The 6,147-nt window shown below is 45.7% G+C and overlaps 1 non-coding gene across 1 annotated transcript; it reads right to left on the reverse strand.

Moving 5' to 3' along the window:
- Positions 1–719: 719 nt before the first annotated feature.
- On the reverse strand, positions 720–823 carry LOC111814227. The gene has a single exon (XR_002819267.1). It is a non-coding gene; the product is annotated as a U6 spliceosomal RNA (small nuclear RNA).
- Positions 824–6,147: the final 5,324 nt, after the last annotated feature.

Genomic DNA, 6,147 nt, shown 5'->3' on the forward strand with positions numbered 1-6,147 from the left:
CTCTATTTTTTTATCAGTGCAGTCTTTAGAAGCACTTAGTACTTCCTTGATTATAGTTATCACTACTTTTTTTAGTTCAGAAATTATTTCTGATCTGATTTCTTCTATACTTTTTTGCAGTTGTTTCTTTACTTCCAACGCTATGATTTCAGAGATATCTGGTGTGTGATTTCCAGTTTCTTCAGTGCTAGTGTCTTCTGCAGTTGCACTGGGTGGACTCGGGGCCTGAGACTGCATTTTGTTCCTTCTCTTTGTCATTTTGTATACCTGTCTTCTGACCTTTGGTGTAGAGCTTAGATAGAGTTATTACCTTAGCATCAGGTCCGGATCTATGAAGTTCAGATTCCTTCAGGTGGGCGTTGCTTGGATCTGGCTGGAGTCTGGCTGCTGTGCTCCACTGCTTCCTGCTACAGCCCTTGGAGTTGAACCCTTTGTGTCACTCTGGCAAGATGTTCTGCTCCTGAATCAGCTGGGTGGGTCTTGCCTCTAGCATCTTTCAGGGAGTTCTGCTGAAGGGTTCCCTGCTGGGCCTGCACTCTGGGTTGAATGAGGATCCAGTGGGCCCCAGGCAGTCTTATTCACACACCAGGCCTGGGCTCTGGGTCTATTCAGGATCTGCAGGCCCCGGGCAGTCTCACTCTGAGACTTTTCTAGCCCAGGATGACCTCCAACTTGCGAGCAATCCTCCTGCCTCTGCTTCCCATGTCTCTTTTCTTCTTTTAAATATAGAACACTTCATGAATTTGTGCATCATCCTTGTGCAGGGACCATGCTAATCTGTGTATCATTCCAATTTTAGTATATGTGCTGCTAAAGCGAGCACTCCTCTGTTCGTCTTTGGTGAGCTAATACCGTGGTTACATCTTTTTTTAAAAAATTAATTTATTTGTGTGTGTGTGTGTGTGTATGTGGCCAGCTCAGCCCACCAGGGGGCGGGGCTGGCTGGCATGTGGTGCTGGGGGATTGAACTGTGGTCCCTGTGCTTTGCTAAGCTTGTTCTAAGTAGGTGCTTTAGACCACTGAGCCATCTCACCAGCCCCCCGTGGTTACATCTTGCTTAAGTGTTGTGTTACTTTTCTTGTTGCTGAGACAAAATACTCCAAGTTCAAAGTTAAGCATGGAAAGGTTTCTTTAGTTCACAGTTTGTAGAGGTTTCAGTCCATAATTGGCTTGGTCCTAGGCAAGGTATCACGTGGCAGGGGGCATCATGGTGGTAGAAGAAAGCAAGAGTAATAACGGACCTTATAAGCAACTTTCTGCCCCTTTTATAATCTATCTAGGCTTAGAGCAGTGACAATCCAATCAGTGACTGACTTTGTAACCATACACCCTTAATTCTGGAATTTTAACATTAATCAATCACATATTGAAAAAGCTCCACATACTAACCTGACAGGTGAGATACCATGATCACGAAAAAGCTCCACCTACAACCGCATGAGGCTTCAAGGGGACATCTAAACATAAGCCATAAAATATATTTTATCCCCTTCTATTTCATTTTTAGTTTAATTCCTGGGTTGATGCTTTTAGATTATTTATGGCAAGTAGCTTTATTACTAGTATTTAGAACCATTAGGAAATGACTATTCAGAGTCATATTGCAAGTGTAGCTGGCTTTTGGGCTTTGATTCTTTCGCAATATCATGCATCTTTCATTCACTGGGGGTGAAGGGCTGGCCAAATAGCTCATCAGATTAAGATGCCTGCTTAGGCAGACTCAGTGCCTGGGTTTGATCCCCAGCATGCAGCCCTGCCCCTGGGTTCGCTGAGATGAGATTGAGACTGGGTGTGGTGGTGCGTGCCTCTAATCCCAGTGCTTGGGAGGCTGAACACAGGCAGGTCACTAGGAGTCCAGTCTACATAGTGAGACCCTATAGACCCTGTCGACCCTGACCTAAAATACAAAAAAAAAAAAAAAAAAAAAAAAAAAAAAAAAAAATTGAGGATGAGAAGTCGCTTCCTATTTGGCCTAGCCCCTGCTTCTTTGCTACTGGCCTATAGAATTGTTTATGACCCTTAGGCAATCACAGTCTTAGCATACCACAAAGAACAACTGATTAGAACAATTATATTACCTTGGATAAAATAGTAAAATCAGTAATAACAATAATACCAAATACAGCCTAGGAAATGTCAAACTGTAGTAACTATTCATTTGCTACCTTTAACCATAGGAACTGTATTTGTGGTTATTTAAAAAAAAATCTAAAACAGGGCTGGCATGATAGCTCAGTGGACTAAAGCACCTGCTTAGGCAGAGAGCAGCGGCCAGAGTTCAATCCCTAGTAGGCCATGCCATTCTTGCCTTGGGGCACCCTGAGATGGCGATTGAGACTGGGCGTGGTGGTGCATGCCTGTAATCTCAGCACTTGGGAAGCTGAAACCAGGAGAATCACTATGACTCCGTTCTACGTAATGAGACCCTATAGACCCTGTAGACTCTGTAAACCCTGTCCTAAATATGGAAAAAAAAAAATCTTAAACAAAACAGAAAATTGTATACAGTAACTATGCCCTCAATGTGGCAATTCTACCTTCAGGGTAGAAAATATAACAGTGGTTAGGAGGAAGAATAGAGAAATAGACAAAGAAAAGATTAGGAGCCAGGCTGGAGGACAAAGGAAGATTGTATAAACTTTGTAAAACTGGTAAAGGAAACGGCTGAGGAAGAGAAAAGAAAAAAATATAAACAACAGCAGAAGGAATGTTCACATTCGTATTTTTTAAAAGAAAAAGCAATCAGGAAAAAGACAACAAGAAAATAAGAAAATGTCCTCTTCAAGGTGTGTCTCTGCTGTCACTTGTAGAAACATTGCAGAGCCGGGGCTGGTGAGATGGCTCAGTGGTCTAAAGCACATACTTAGAACAAGCTTAGCAAAGCACCTGGACCGCGGTTCAATCCCCCAGCACCACATGCCAGCCAGCCCCACCCCCTGGTGGGCTGAGCTGGCCACACACACACACACACACACACACACATAAATAAATAAAATTTTAAAAAAAAGAAAAAGAAAAAGAAACATTGCTGAGCCCAGATCCATGTTAATCCCAGCAAGTCTGCAGTAGAATTATAGTGGAGTAGTAGATAATCCCAGCAAGCTTGCACCTTTAGTGTCACTGAAGTTCAGGCTGGTTTCTGGCTATCAGGCTGGAACCAAGTTAGTTAGTTAGTTAGTCTTTTTGAGATAGGGTCTTGCTATGCAGTTCAGGGTGGCCTTGAGCTCACTTTATAGCCCAGGCTTGCCTTCGAACTTGCAACCATCCTTCCTGCCTCACCTTCCACAAGTGCTGGGAACACAGGTGTGTGCCACCATGCCTGGCTTACAACCCAATATATAAAGCCTGCAACATTCCTTGTACCTCCTGCTGGCTTAAACTCAGCTCCGTGATCTCCTGCCAACGTGAACTCAGTTCTACCTGGTCCTGACCTTAGGAGCTGCTAGTTGGAGCCAGAAGTTGGTGTGAGTTCCAAGTTCAGTTGGCCACTCTCCAAGATTGCTCTAGGCCCATATGCCCCTCTCCTAGGGCATGTCTAAACCTGAATAACTCACTGCAGTTCACTGTGTCCACTGCTGCAATGCACTGATGTGCATCCCAGTCCAGTGGGGTCTCCAGTAGTCACTGTGCATGTCTGCGGGTGCAGGCAGCCCTTTCTGCAGGGACTCAGGGTTCAGGGAGAAGGCAGCGCTTGCCACCACCTTCTTCACTGAAGTCTCTCTTCACTCTCCCCTTGGGCTTTAGTTCTTGCTTCAGATCCTTTCTGGGTCCTGGGAGCCCACTTCCCTCCTTCTCTTTCTTACATTGCTATATTCCAGCATCTGGACACCAAATCTCAGGGGCAGTTTCTCTGCTGTTTACCACTCCACCATCTTATAGTAAGTCCCACAAATAAGTTTCTGTAAGTGTAGTGCTGAAACTTTTTCTGAGGGGCTAGAAATATTTATAGAGTCTCAGAAGCAAAACTAAAGTTCCAGTGTACCTTTCCTCCACTTTCCCCTGGCAACTATGTCTCTCATAATTATAGGATAATGCCAAAACCAGGAAACGGATGTTTGTGCACTCTGTGTATATAGTTTGATATCGTCATATTGTGGGAGGAGGTTTTGTTTTGTTTTGTTTTTTTCTGGAACCAGGATTGAACTCAGACTCTTGTATGGGGCCTGAGTTTAAATCAGCACTTCATGTCTGTATTATTTCAAATGCAATAAATATAATTTAAAAAATAAAAGAGATCAGCACTTCATGCTCAGTTTCCGTGTAAATTCACCTTTCCTTCAAGGCCTGGGGTCTCCTCAGTTGTCTGGTTCAAGCGAGGACTGTACTCTGCAATCCTGAGCAAGCCCTCCACTGGACAGGCGTTTGCAGAACACCCTCCTGGTGGCTCTAATATCCTAAACTTGGGTGCTCTGAGGCTGACTCATCCTGCCCGCTGTGAGAGGCTCCATCCATACCAGGCCTCAGCCCTGCTAAGAAGCCCAAGTAGGCTTGCAGTTTTCTCTCCTGACCCTGCCTCAGCCTAGTTATTGCTGCCAATCCCAGTTTTCTCCAGGGCCTGTCCAATTCAGCATTGGTGTCTTTCTTGCTTCTTTGTCCTCCCGTGCTTTCTTTAATCCTCCCTACTTGGAGCTCTGCCTTCCTAGTAATTAGCCCCCTTCCACTTCAATTACTTGACTTATTTTTTTCCCACTTCCTCTTTCCTTCCATTGTGTGCAGAGGGGAGGGGAGCCTGCTGAATGTGCTAGGAGAATTGGATCAGGTAGCAGGATATCCCAGAGGCTTTCCTGCTTCTGCCTTTGCTGGTGAGGTCACAACCCAGTCCTCCTGTCTTCACACCTGCAGAACCGAGGAGGCAGAGCAAAGCCTATGGGAGAAATCATCAGGGTGCCTAGGCAGTGGCACTAACAGGAAGGTGCTGGGAGAATTCAAAGGTGATAGCATCTTGTCACCACTTTGTCAGGTGAGCTGGAAGCACTGATACTACAAAATTACCAACTTCACAGATTACAGATTACGTACAGGAAGAACAGGGGTGTGGAGAGGAAACCAATTTGGTTCAGGAAAACCAAAGTAAGAAAATGAATATAAAATCTTTATCCTGGAACTGCTCTCTTAAATCATGGTTCTCTTCCCCATATGTGCCAATGAAAATCTGGTGAAGGACTAGACTCCTATCACCAGGAAATGGATAGGGACAGATAAGCAAACTTTAGGTGTTCCCTGTCTCCTTGAGGTCTGGGACACAGTGATTGTCAGCAAGGGGAGTAAGAAGCTGGAAACTAGGCAGGCTTTTCCTCCCTTGTAAATCTCATTTAAGGTTGGGGCAGTCGGGAGAAAGCGTTCATTTGTTCTTTCATTCAACAAGCAACTCTTTGAGAAACTTCCAAGTGTCAAGCCCCACGCTGGGCCACATTGTGAGGCAGAAGGAGGTGAATCAGACAGAGCGCCTGTTCCCGGGACCCTCACGGTCTGGTGGGGGAGACTAAGACAGGACAGACAATGAGCGTTCAGTGACAGGAGAGGTGGCGGAACTGTGGGGGCCCAAGGGCGGGGAGGAGCGGCCCTGCTTCCCACAGTTCCCCTTTCCCACAGTGCTCAGTTCCTTTACCTAACTACAAAGCCAAGTCAGTCGAAAAATGTTTAAAGTATTCCCTGAGGGACTTCTGGGGAGGAGATACCCTATTCCCCCTCCTTCCTCCTCCCCACCCAACCTCCCACCTACCCTGGGATGGTGCCTGAAGCAGGAGTGGGAGCTCTCCAGTACCTCAGGGATGAGCCGGAGGGGTAGGCCTTAAGGGCTCCTGCTCTTCCTGGCAGCCCTCCTCCCAGGAAAGCTTCTGAGTGAGTAACTAGGCCCTCTGTACCTTTTCCTTTCCTGGCTTTAGCCCCATCCCTTTTAGTAAATGCGCATCAAGGAAACAAGAGGTAACAAAAATAACTAATTTTAAGATAGTTAGGGCAGGGTGTACCTCTTCCCTGACTCCTCATCTTGCCTGGTAAGAGCAAGGTCACCAGCCCTACCTTGTCCTAGCTGCTTTCCATTTGTATCTCTGGTCCCTGGGGGCCCCTCTGAAGGTTCATGCTGTTCTGCCTTCCTGACCTCAATTTTTGTTTTCTGTTTGTTTGTTTTTCTATTAGGAATTAAAC

Source organism: Octodon degus, unplaced genomic scaffold (assembly GCF_000260255.1).
Source record: "Octodon degus isolate 3935 unplaced genomic scaffold, OctDeg1.0 scaffold00008, whole genome shotgun sequence".
Lineage (NCBI taxonomy): Eukaryota > Metazoa > Chordata > Mammalia > Rodentia > Octodontidae > Octodon > Octodon degus.